Source organism: Equus asinus, chromosome 21 (genome assembly GCF_041296235.1).
Source record: "Equus asinus isolate D_3611 breed Donkey chromosome 21, EquAss-T2T_v2, whole genome shotgun sequence".
In the NCBI taxonomy this organism is placed as follows: Eukaryota; Metazoa; Chordata; class Mammalia; order Perissodactyla; family Equidae; genus Equus; species Equus asinus.
In genome coordinates this window covers 96,033,794-96,046,381 of record NC_091810.1, presented here as the reverse complement: position 1 = coordinate 96,046,381, position 12,588 = coordinate 96,033,794, and the positions used below count along the sequence as shown (strand labels likewise).

The window sequence follows — 12,588 nt, the reverse complement described above, 5'->3', positions numbered from 1 at the left end:
GGTCAATGCAGACAATGGAATATATTCAGTACCAAACAGAGATGTGCTATCAAGATATGAAAAGGTATGAATTAAACTTAAATGCATATTACTAAGTGAGGGCTACATTCTGTGTGATTCCAACTATACAACATTCTGGAAAAAGGAAAACTACAGATACAGTAAAAAGATCAGTGATTGTCAGCGATTGGGGGTAGGGAGGGATGAAGAGCAGAGCACAGAGGCTCTTCAAGGCAGTGAAACTACTCTGCATGATACTATAATGGCGAGTTCATATCACTGAATGTTTGTCCAAACCCATAGAATGTACAACACAAGAGTGAACTTCAGGTAAACTTTTGACTTTAGATGATAACGATTTGTCAAGGTAGGTTCATCAATTTTAACACATGTACCACTCTGATGAGAGACGTTCATAACGGAGGAGGCTTGCACGTGTGGAGCAGAAGGTATATGGGAAATCTCTGTACCTTCTGCTCAAGTTTGCTATGGACCTAAAAACTGTTTTAGAAAATAAAGGCTATTAAAAACTAACCAGAATCTGACCATACCCTATGCTTGTGGTCCTTCTTTCCTTTAATACTATTTTTTCTGCAATCCAGAGGCTAAATGTCTTCAAGCAAGAACTAGATGCAATTTCCCTTGTAGGTAGGCTACATACACCCATAAATTATTAGGTTCAGTTTTGAAGTATTTGTTCCTTTGAGGTATCATTAGCTGTTCCTTCTGTTATGTTTATATTTGAGAACAAATGGAGTATGGTTAATTATAATGTTTTGAGCAATAATAAATGGTTGTTGAAACCAGTTCCTCTTCTGTTTGTTATTCTAACACAAAGTCCTGCATTTTCTGGCAAAAGGATGGTAAGCCATTAATAAAACAAAAGTAGGTAGTCTAAGAATATATTCAAGTGGTCTGGTGAGCAACTGGAACCAGCGTTGATCCTGAAACAGTCTCTGAATTTTAAAATCCTAGTTCTTGAGGAAAATTAAATATCTGACATGAGTCATTTTGCTTCTTATTGTTTAAAATACAGATTATCAAGATCAGTATTTTTGGGGGATGGGATATAGAATTTTTAGTTAGCAAGTTTTCATTCCATTTTGTCTCCTCTGAGCCTCATGATACAGAAGTACATAAATTTGCTCATATCTAGGTAAGAATTATTATGAGCATGGAGTACACATAGGAAGTAAATATCATTCCCTTGAAAATTAGAGCAAGGTGGGCATGCAATCCTAGAAATGGGAGAAATTAAAACAAATCAATAAAATTTATGTTAGCAATGAAAAGGACATCAGTATTAGTGTAATCAATTAATCATAACAGCTTAATTAATGTGAACTAAATAGACCAAAAAATGATCCTTCAAATATTGATTTTGACTCATTCTAGTCAAATCTCTGACAGCATTAGGACAAGAATATCTGGTCTACTGCTAACGGATGTGAGACTCTGGGAAGGTTATCAAGTCTTGGATTGTGAGTGACTTCATCTGTAAATTAGAGATGACATTGAAGTTTTTGCTGTGAAAATTCATATTGTAGGTGCTTTTTATTAGTGAATTGCAGACAGGTATATACGTAAGTGAGAGTGAGCATCAGGAGAAGTACTGCATGGAGAGAGGATGCAGCAGGGTGCTGTCAGACTTACCATCTTATGAGGAGTATAAAGGAGAATGGAAAAAATGCATTAAACTTGAAAATCACAATGGCAGAATTATAGTCAGCATTTCCTGGTTTCCCAAAAATAGGTCAATCAAGATCCTTCTAGAGGGAAAGAATTGACTCAATAACTTAAGATTCTACCATTACCAACTGATGGGTGCCAACCTGTTTCTTCCAACCTGCCATTACACTTCTAGTTGTTCCTGGCTCAAAATAGAGGGTCAACATACATTGATTGAATAAATAACCAAATATACCTTCTTCCCTACAGCTTATTGGCACTTGGATTTTCTTTGAAGGTGCCAAATAGATAATTTTTTTAAACGTTGTGAAATATGATAAAATGTACTAAGGTTTTTTTTTTAACAGATTAAGCAACATAGATGCATGTGAAGTCTGCTTCCAGGAATTGACAGAGAAAGAGTACATGATATCACAGTGACAGGATAGGTGGCACCACGGAGGGTAGGGGTAGAGGAGCAGGCACAAAAATGTGAAAGCTATTAGTGTCCACAATAAAATTTTCTCCCAGTTAGCTTTGAAAATGAATTTATTTAAAAAAATGAAAAGGCACAGAGATAAATAACTGCCACGTATGTATGTCCATCCAGATCATGATGATTACTCATCAGGGTGCTGACTAATCAAAACAGATGCTGACTACTCTCCCATACTAGTGTGTACCCGCCAAAGAACAACCCTCTGTCTGGGATGATCCTTGATAGAATTCTGGTCAATAGAGAGATTTTTCATACAAAACTCATTTCCATCTTCTACTGGTCGTGGATGAAAAGGTCATCTTCTTCCCCAGAGCTCTTTATCCTGCCAGATGAATAAGAAATAGATGTCGTGAATAATCAAGAATGAAAGCAGTCAGGAATATCTGTATATTATTAGTCACTCATTCATTATGTATGAACTAAAAATACATTTTCAAAATAATACAAATGAAAATAACTGAGCCCAAGAATGGGGAATTAGAGTAAGAGATTGAAGTGTCATTTATCAAATGTTTGATGGCAAAATCAATCTAATGGAACGATTTATTTTGGTAGCCAATCATGACATCCTGAAAAGATGTATTTTTTGTTCTTTTAAAGTAAAATTTGTAAGTTTTCCAAGTGTAGCCTGCTACCCTGCTTTTGGTGGGACAAAAGTGAAGATGTCGTTCCCTCTGTTCCCTGAAGCATGTTTACTACATGAATTGATATGTGCATTAAGACCTTTGGTAGGTTGAAGTCACCACTAATCTTTCCATAGGACTGCTCATTCAGACAGCTGTCACCAAACCCAAGGAGCCTGCCAGGCAAGTGCTCTCACAGCAGCCTAAGTCCTCTGTGTGCTTCTGCTCAGATCCCACAGAGCATTGATGCTAACTCTTATTGAGAGGGATAGGGAAGAAAGCAATTAAATGAGAAAAACAAGACGTAACCACACATTGGGCTTTGTTCTCTTAAATTCTATGACCATTTATTATAGTTTGTTTCTCCAAATTTAGTTTGCTTAATTGGGAATGACTTGCTTGCCAACATTATTCTCTATTCTCCAAAGGCTTGCATTTAAATTTGCTCTTAAATACATGATGCCTGGGGTTGGAAGCCTAAGTGAAGAACAAACACTTTTGTCTTGACTTGGTATTTGACTTACTGCTTTATACAGGCAATCTGATACCCATAGTTAAGCCTTAGCCAACCTTCACTTTAGCACATGTTAATCCTCCCCTTTAACTCAAACGTAGAGCTGAAAGCTCAGCCAATGAAATTACCACTTTGGCAGTCCTGTATGTGTGAGTGTTTTTGTGTTTGAGAATGTTTGTCTTAGGCTGGTTTTTATAGGCATTATAAATCATCACCGTGGTTGTAAATTAACAAAAATAATTTAGTAGTTAGAGGACAGAATTTGTACACTATGTACCACGTTTATGCGGAATTTTTAAAAAACCCACAAGGTTCATTTAGTTGACCATTTTGGGTGCCAACTGAGACTATGTCCCCCTCTGCCTTATGTGGTTTCATTTGTAATGCTGGTTTCCAACCAAAATCAATCTTTCCTTTTTCTTTTTTCCTACAGGCACTTTCTTGTACCTCTGGCATTTATAACCTGATTTGTAATATCGTTATTTGATCACGTGTCATTCTCAGCCCTACAGAGTAAACCACCTGGCTGTGGCGCCAGTGCCATAGACCACACAGGGAGGACTCAATGCCGAATTTTGAGTTGAATAATTTTTAGAAGACATTCCATTGAAAAATAGATTGCTCACAATTTAAAAATTTGCATACCAACAAGGAGCCCACTTAAAATCCGTAGTCGATAACAAAAATATTCCTATTTTTCATTCATGAATGTTCATAAATATTCTTTCTATACACCAAACCCTCTGTGAGATTCTAAAGAAGAGAGAAAGATATAAGATGCATTAGATTGTCTGAATGCTAATACAGAAAACAAATAACAAACTCTAGAAACACTAAGAGATGCTAAGAGTATTGTACTGAGATAAATTCAGGTAGGGAAAATTAATATTTCCTTGGTGATGTGTGAAGTGTCAAGGCAGGCTTCCCAGAGAAGATGAGATGTGAATGGAGTCCTGAGGTAAATCCAGAAGGAGGAGAAAGAGTTTGCCAAATAAACAAAAGAATAAGGCAACTTCAGGGGGCAGCCCCATGGCCGAGTGGTTAAGTTTGTGCGTTCCTCTTCGGCAGCCCAGGGTTTTGCCGGTTTGGATCCTGGGTGCAGACATTGCACCGCTCATCAGGCCACACTGGGGTGGTGTTCCACATGCCACAACTGGAGGGACCCACAACTAAAGGAAAGAAGTGTAAAACTATATACTGGGGGGATTTGGGGAGGAAAAAAAGCAGAAAAAAAAAAAGATTGGCAACAGTTGTTAGCTCAGGTGCCAATCTTTAAAAAAAGATAAGGCAGCTTCAGAGTTAGAAACTGATGTATTCAAAAGCCCAGGAGAGTGAGTAAATAATACAGTTTATGAGATTGGATAAGTGATGCCTATGGACAGTGGTGGGATTCTCTAGATGGAGAGGAGCCAAACATAAGGCTGGGCCACTTGTATTTTATTCTGCAAGTTGTGATGATTTTTAGGTAGAGAAGTGACACAACGTAGCTTGCTCATCTAGTATGGGCAAAGACTGGAGAAGCAAATGATAAAGTCGCAGAGACCAGAGGGGGGCAGTTGATGAGACGTTATGAGAAGACAGTGGCAATGGGATTGGGAAATGTGGAGCCATGAGACAGTTCAGTGTTAGAACTGACAGGCCAGAAAGTGTTTGAATCTACAGGGTTAGGATGGAATCAAAGACAATTTCCACTTTGAACATCTGGGCAGGATTATCCCCTTACGGGAGGGATCCGGAGATTACTCTCTCACTCTCTGTTTCAGGAGGTGGGGCTGGGTTGGTGGATACTAGCGAGTTTGGCACATGAGTTTACTGTGCCTGTGAGGCATTGTAATGGAAACCTATGAGTCATTCTAGCCAAGCAAATCTTACGTCTTCACTCATCTCCTGTTCTTAAGACATGTCTCTTCTCACTTCACATGGTTTTGAAGAAGATATCATTTGTACAAAGGACACTTCCTTGTGGCCACAGTGGACTGGTTAGGGGTAATATCTTTCTAGGATGAGCCACTAAGAGTCCTTGCTTCAGAGTATTAAATTGGAACAGAGAAACCAAAGTAGTTCTCTCTCTGGATGTTGGAAACTGAGGATGTATAAACTCGGCAACCATTAGTTGTCATATTCCAGCGTGTGGGCTAAAGAGTACAAAAAGTCACTTGCCAGTGTGAGAGAAGGCATCAACAGATACTCAGAGATCCCATAACAGTTATATTAGGCACCCATAGGTACAGGTGAGAGATGGAGAAAGAGTATTTCCTGAGTTCCTCTCAGGCCTTTGGCCTCTTGTGGCGGCCATAGATTCTATCCTTTGGCTCCCTGGAATTTTTCAGTAATCAAGCCAGTAAGTTTCCCTTTCTTCCTTTATTTTAGCTGCAGTTAGCCAGAGCCCGTTTCTGTTGTAGTTGCTGTTTGTTTTTAAGCTAAAGTGGTCTGATACTATGTCTGAATAGAGATGTTCAATATGCAAAGAGAAATATTCAGAAAATAATGCTAATATTTGCATATAGATTTAGATATCATCAACACAAATTTGGGAGCTGACACCCTAGGAATGGATGAAAATGTCCAGAAAGAGCAAGTAGAGAGAAAAGAGAATAGGTCTGAAGGCAAACCCTATGCAACTGCCAAATTTAATGGTAAACACAAAGAGGGAGAGATTTTGTGGATAGGAAGAGGAAAAAGGCGACGTAGGTGGACAAAAGTTAAAGGAATTTCAAATATGAGGGTGGATAACTCTGCTAAATATTGCAAAGAGCTCAAACGGGATGAGGGTTAATAAGAAGCTATTGAATTAGGCAAACAAATGATTATTGTTCACTTTTGTTAGATGTAAACCGTTTCAACAGAATGAGAAGGATGTTGCCTAAAAGCAGAAATAAATAATGAATGAGGGAAGACCGCTGTGGTAAGATGTGTGAAGGTACAGAAAAGAAAGAGGCAGTAGTTAGAAGAGGCAACTGCATTCGATTCGACAAATGTTTAGTTCCTAGTATGTGCTAGGTAGTAAACTAAGCTAAATGCTAAGATAGATATAGTTTCTGCCTGCAATTTGTAGTCTACCAGGGGAAACTCATCATCTAAAGTGGTGAGAGAGACGGGGCTAGAGAAGAGTGCTTTTAACTCCTCAACAGTTACGTGGTCATGTTGTGCTTGATGTCTAGAAGACACGTTAATTTTGTATGCCTGTGCAATTGCCTGCATGCACACATGTATGAGCACACATGTACGCACATACAAAACACATAGAATTTAAGTTTGTTTAAAAGCAAACAACATCAGAACTACTTGTTTGGATGTGTAAGCCAACCACCAGGACCAGTCCTAACCCACTATATCTGTATAACATACAACAATCTGTCTGGGAACACAGTTCACCTGTCTATTGTTCAGAGTGAGTTCTTTCTCTTGCATGACAATTGAACCATAGAAGGAAAGAGCAGGTTTAAATATCTTCCTCTTAGACAAAACGTGGCAATCGTGTTTGTAGAAAGAGAAAGCAACACTCAGTTCAATCACACCAGTGTTAGTTTTTGTTTGTTTTGCTTTGTTTATTTTTTAAACATCAATGAGAACTATCTATACATACTTTTCCTTCACTTAAGGGTAATTATTTCCAAATAATGTTACTAAATTTTCCACAAACGGAAGATTTTAGTATTTTTAAGGACACACCCCTAAGTATCTAATTTTTCCAACAAAAGGATGCCAAGAACAAAATTCTTAAGACAGGAGGCTCCTGTTTATGAGTTACCCATATTCTATTCACAGTTATTGAAAAACAGCTCTTCCCTGTCTAAACCATTTTATTACCTGGCCAGGGCTCCTGACCTTAGAAACTTCAAACGCTCCTTCCTAAGAGTGTTCCAGATCTGCCAAAGGCTTGTGTGTTAATCATCCTTGACGCATTCTTACCTATATGTTTTCTAAGATTATAGTTCATCATATACATTTATTCTTCGTTCTACCACTTTGAGTAGAGAAACGAAGTCCAGTTGATGAAAACTGGAGCACGCAAAACATAACAATACTGGAATAACAATACCGCTTTGAATTAACTTGGTCTACTCATCAAGTCCCTATATTTTAGAAAGGAAAACTGGAACCGGAAGAGTAGTGTATCTGGAAAATTTCATCTGGTCTTCAAATAATTATTACATAGAAAGTATATTTTCTTCTTTTTGCATGGACTGGACTGTGATCAGATCGACCCACTTGCCTTACCGCAGGGCTTCCAAGTCTGTTTACCTGGTTGTTTTCATTAGGATTTATAAGCAGAATTGCCAAAAATATCTCAAACTTAACTCTTGATTACGCCTACCTCAAATCTCTTCCTTTTCTGTAACTTTTTCCCAGTTTGGTTACTTCCCTCCCAATCTGTTCAGTTATTCCAGCCACATATCTAGATGTAATCCTTAATTCATTTCCTTGTCTTAAACCTAGTCAGGAAATATGTCACATTCCTGTAATTCCTATCTCCAAAATATACTCCAAACACATCTCCTTTGCTCCAGCTGCCCCAACTCAGGCCACCCTTTCCACTCCCAGCCCCTCCAAACCCGTCTCTGGCCTGCACTCCTGCCTTAGTTCTCTAAATTGCTGTGCATATTTTGCCAAAGTCCACAAACCATTCTTCACCCTGCAATGGCTTATAAAATGTGAATCAGAGCGCATGACTCTCCTGCTTAAAACCTTCTAGAGTTCTTAGAATAAAATCCAGCTCCCCATCATGGCCTGTGGCTCTGCATATAAGAGGTCTCTGACACACCCTTACCACTTTTCTTCTTTCTCTACACTCCAGCCACACTTGCCTGTTTTCAGTGTCTCAAACCCTTCAGACCGGTTTCTATCTCAGGGTGTTTTCACTTGCAGTTCACTCTGCTCAGAATATTGTCACTCAAGATTATTGCAAAATTTGATCATGGCCAGGAAAAAGAATTTAGGTCAACTTAAAGAAAATACCTTTGAGTATATGTTATACAAGCCCCAAACTCAAACACTGAAAACGTGTTAACAATATGCAGATTGACTGGTCTTGAGTTATTAAAGGGAAATTAGGATTTAAGGGACGATATATTGTTTCAGTTGCTACAGCTGCATAATAAACAGTCCTGAATTCAGTGGCATAAAACAAAAACTTTATTATGCTCATGGTTTCTGTGGGTCAGGAATTTTAAAATCGTTCAGTGGGAATGACTTGCCTTTGCTCCACATCTGAGTTCTCAGCTAGGAAAGCTCAAAGGCTGGGATGGGCTTCAGAGGGGTAGATTGGAATCATCTGAAGACTCATTTACTCACGTCATTGGTGTGTGGATGCTGGCTGTCAGCTGAAACCTCAGCTGGACCTCTCAGTGTGGCTGCGTAATATGGTAACTGCGTTCCAAGAGTCAGCATCCCAAAAGAAATGGGCAAAACGTGTATGGCCTTTAAAAAAATCTAGCCTCAGAAGTCACATAACATTGCTTCCACTGTATTCACAAGCCTGCTCAGATTCAAGGGAAATAAACACGGACCTTACCTATTAATGGGTAGACTGGCAAAGTCACGTGGTAAGAAGAGCATATGTTATGGAAGATACTGTTGCCATCATCTTCCACATATATCTTACCTTTAATTATGTGTCATGGACAGCAACACAGCAATTGGCTGCGAAACAGCTACAGATATCAATGTCAAAGATGGAATACTGGGTATAATGGATCACTGGTCTCACCCAAAGTACAAATATATATGTTGCTAAATATTTTTTATCAGCTAGTTTTAAAGCCACATCACTTAAAAAATTCTTCATTTCAATGGAATAGGGTAACAATACATCAAAGATAATTCTCAACAATGTAATTTAAGGTATAATTTATTTCATTACTTACCAGATAATGCTGTGACACTTACAGTAAACAAATAAAAGACTGCAAACCCCCATATAAAAGATCAAAGAAGATATAGGGAATCAAAAGGAAATTCTTTTAGAGCTTTTTAGGCTTGGCAATGCCTCACTTCTCCAGGTTATATTGTACTTGGATTTTTAAAATCACTATAAGACAAAAAATTTTAAGAGATCAAGCCATAAAGACCAGCCAAAGCATTTTTCATCCACACCATATTCCCTATGAAATAGAATGTACAAATGTGTACAGGTATTTCTCCCATTGCTTTCAAACATCTGCCTAAATATAGCGAACTTCAAGGATGCATTCCTTCAAACTGGCCTAACTAGCCTTGGTTGACGATTAGAAGCTGAAAATAGAGGTGAATATTTTACAGGTTAGGAATTATATCCTTAAAGAGATGTATATATTACATTTTATTTATTAAATCAATTATTGGTAAAATGCAAATTGAAAAATAAAGTATTATATTGATATTGAACATTTTTTTGGGAAAAATGGAAGATTATATTTGTTGGCAAACTTGCATAGAATGAATGCAAACGTATATACACACTACAGGCACAAACACTACCAAAAGACACAACTGAAGAATTATTTTATTAACAGAATTTGAGTTTGCAAAGTGTGGAACTCTAGCACTGTAGATAATTTTTTGAAGTGAGAAATTCAGGTTTGTACATGTATATGCATCTTTTGAACATATTTTCTTTGACGGTTAGTTGGGTACTTACGATTCAATCTTGAAAATGTTAATAATTCAGCTTTTACAAATCAAAATTTAAAAACTCAATGTGAAATATGTAATCCAGAATTCATGACTTTGCAATAGTTTTCTCTGTAAAGGATTCTCTTTATTTTATTGGCTGCTTAGCAAAAGCCTATTCATCCCTCAAGATCTAGCTCAAATGTTTTCTGTCCTATGACTCCATAACACTAAGCTCTGTTAAAACACTCATCAGATTGTACTGTATTTACTGTATAACCTGAGTTTCCTCATGCCTCACTAGCCCTAAGTACAAATGCGGCCATATGAGTGATAATGACCAAAACTGCTTTAGGTTTTTTCCCAAACTGCTCAAGTAGTAACTCAGTACCCTGAGAACTACCTGTCCAACATTCCTAGTAGTACCCGAGATTGCTTCACATGAACTTACAAGCTGGTTCTACAAGTGATGTTCACCGTCTCTCACCAGGCTGACACCAGGCACTGCCGTGTCCACTACAAATGTCCGTCTCCTGTTGAGCACCGTGGTCTCTGCTGCTGCTCTGATGCAGCTACTCTAGACGATACCCAGATGCAGCAGACTGGGGCTTCATGGCGCCAAAGACATGGATGTGCCGTGCAGAAGGGGAAAGAATTCGCATCTCTCCCATCCTGTTGTATGCTTTGTCACTGGAGATAAACAGCTCTGCTTGTGTTCCCATATCTCAACGGTTTTTCATGAAAATAACTCTGCTAGTCCCTCCCCGCGTTGGGATCAGATTCCATTCCATGGGAGTTATCTTCATTTTCTGGTCTTCCCAGACCCAGCAGACTGCAATCTCCAATCTCTTCCTTTCTGTCAAACAATAAGGCAAACATCTGCCTTCATACAGTTGCTCTTTACTGTCACCTTCCAACCCATTCAGCTCACCAACTAGGTCATAGCCTTGGTACAGATGATTGAATCTCACCGGGACTGAAGGTACAGTGCCTGCAACACTTCTTTACATATTGTCAACCTCAGAAGATTGTAAGCCCTTGAGGGCATGAATCAGAACTAAACAATAAATTTAAACCAATTCATAGACCGAGCCGTTAATTTCAAAGATAAGCGAATTATACGATCTGTTGCGAACTGTGAAGATTTAACTCTGCTTGCACACTACCAAGTTAACCTGCTACAGTATTATGCAAACTGGCAGAGATCACGAGACTGCTGGGTCAGAGAGAAAACAATTCTTTACTCACAATACAGAAAGAAGCATGGGCTTCACCTTCACATCAAACTCCTTGTCCCACAGGGGCAATGTGTTGTGTCACAGCCAAGAAGCCCCAAGCTTAGAGAATCCTACTATTTTATAATGGGTTGCAGAGCAATCTGCCCAACTTTCACCCGGAGGAAAACATTATCTTTATGATACTGGAAAGTAAACAAACTTGCCCTCTGCCCCAGGAGAAGGCTCTACCTCCCACTTCCAAGGCTGTTTGCTACACACAGGTCCTTGGAAAGATAATCTTTTCAGGCTCAACAAAGGCCATCAGTGCTCCATGCACAAGACATGCAGATACTCAGGAGACCCACGAGAATTGTCTCCCAACAGTATTATGAATTAAAGTGACCTTCTCGTGTTCCCAGAGTTAGTAAATATCAAGGCCATAACTCAGGTCATTTGGCAAATGATCCAGCAATTTCTTCAAGTGAAACAGCAACAGAAAAGGAATAGTATGATATTGCCTCAGTTTCATCAATTAACATAGCTAAGGACAAGTAAGGTCTTTCCAAACTTTTTTATAAGTTCTAATATCACCATGATTATCCACATTCTGTAATGAGTATTATAATATTAATTGTATAAATTCCAACCCCTTTTCAAACTTCTACAAGAGTTGATGTATTGACAAAATTTAGAACAAACAAACAAAAATCCAAGCAGTTAACAGCAAAATTAAGTATTGCCTTACTCTCACTTGTGTAGCGAGAACATACACAAGATCCGCCTTTAAGTCAGCAAATTAGCATCTACTAGAATTTACAGACTTTAATCAGGGATTTTCACATCTGAACAATGATATTTTCAAGCCCTGGGGCCTGAGAGCATCAGCTCTATTTTTCTGCAGCCATATTTTAGAAAAAAATTGTCAGAACAAAACACAAACTCATTAATTGAGGAGGTCATATTTTATGAAATAATGTCTGGAAAAAAAATGAACCAAAGTTAAACAGCTAATATTACTGTGAACAACGCACTGTTTTGAGGGGTGTTATCCAGACCTTGATTGGGTGTAGTCTCAGTATTTTATTGTATGATGAAAAATCATTGACATGGTCACTAAGAGTTCTTCACTGTTAACTCATTATGTCCCAATGTAAGGAGCTGTCTTACAATGGCTCAGCCTACAGTTCTGTCCTCTCCCTTAAATTACATTCTTTCAGATACTTTCTGGGGTTACTCTATGTATGAAATCCAAACAATGAATAAGAAAATAAGTACAAGTTAATGGATGTCTGCAGGTGTATTCAAAAGAAGTTTGGACCGAGAATAAAGAATTTTGAGATCAATTCCCAAAACATGATCATAAAAAGATAAATAAAAGCACAAAAAAGAAGAATTTATCCACTTTTCCTATAGAAATTGTACCTAATTTTAACCAAAGAGTTGACAAACGTAAAAGGTTAAGAGTTGTTGAGAACA

General features: G+C 38.2%; 1 long non-coding RNA gene across 2 annotated transcripts in view; it reads right to left on the bottom strand.

The window, feature by feature from the left end:
* Positions 1–2,201: 2,201 nt before the first annotated feature.
* LOC106836584 (uncharacterized) overlaps positions 2,202–12,588 on the bottom strand; it is a 48,637-nt gene continuing 38,250 nt past the window's right edge. The window contains exons 4-5 of one of the 2 annotated variants that reach the window (XR_011496703.1): positions 10,347–10,751; positions 2,202–2,489 (exon numbers count right to left, since the gene is read on the bottom strand). This is a non-coding gene — a long non-coding RNA (uncharacterized lncRNA). The remainder of the gene's footprint in view (positions 2,490–10,346; positions 10,752–12,588) is intronic. The other variant, XR_001399389.3, reaches the window with a different exon arrangement.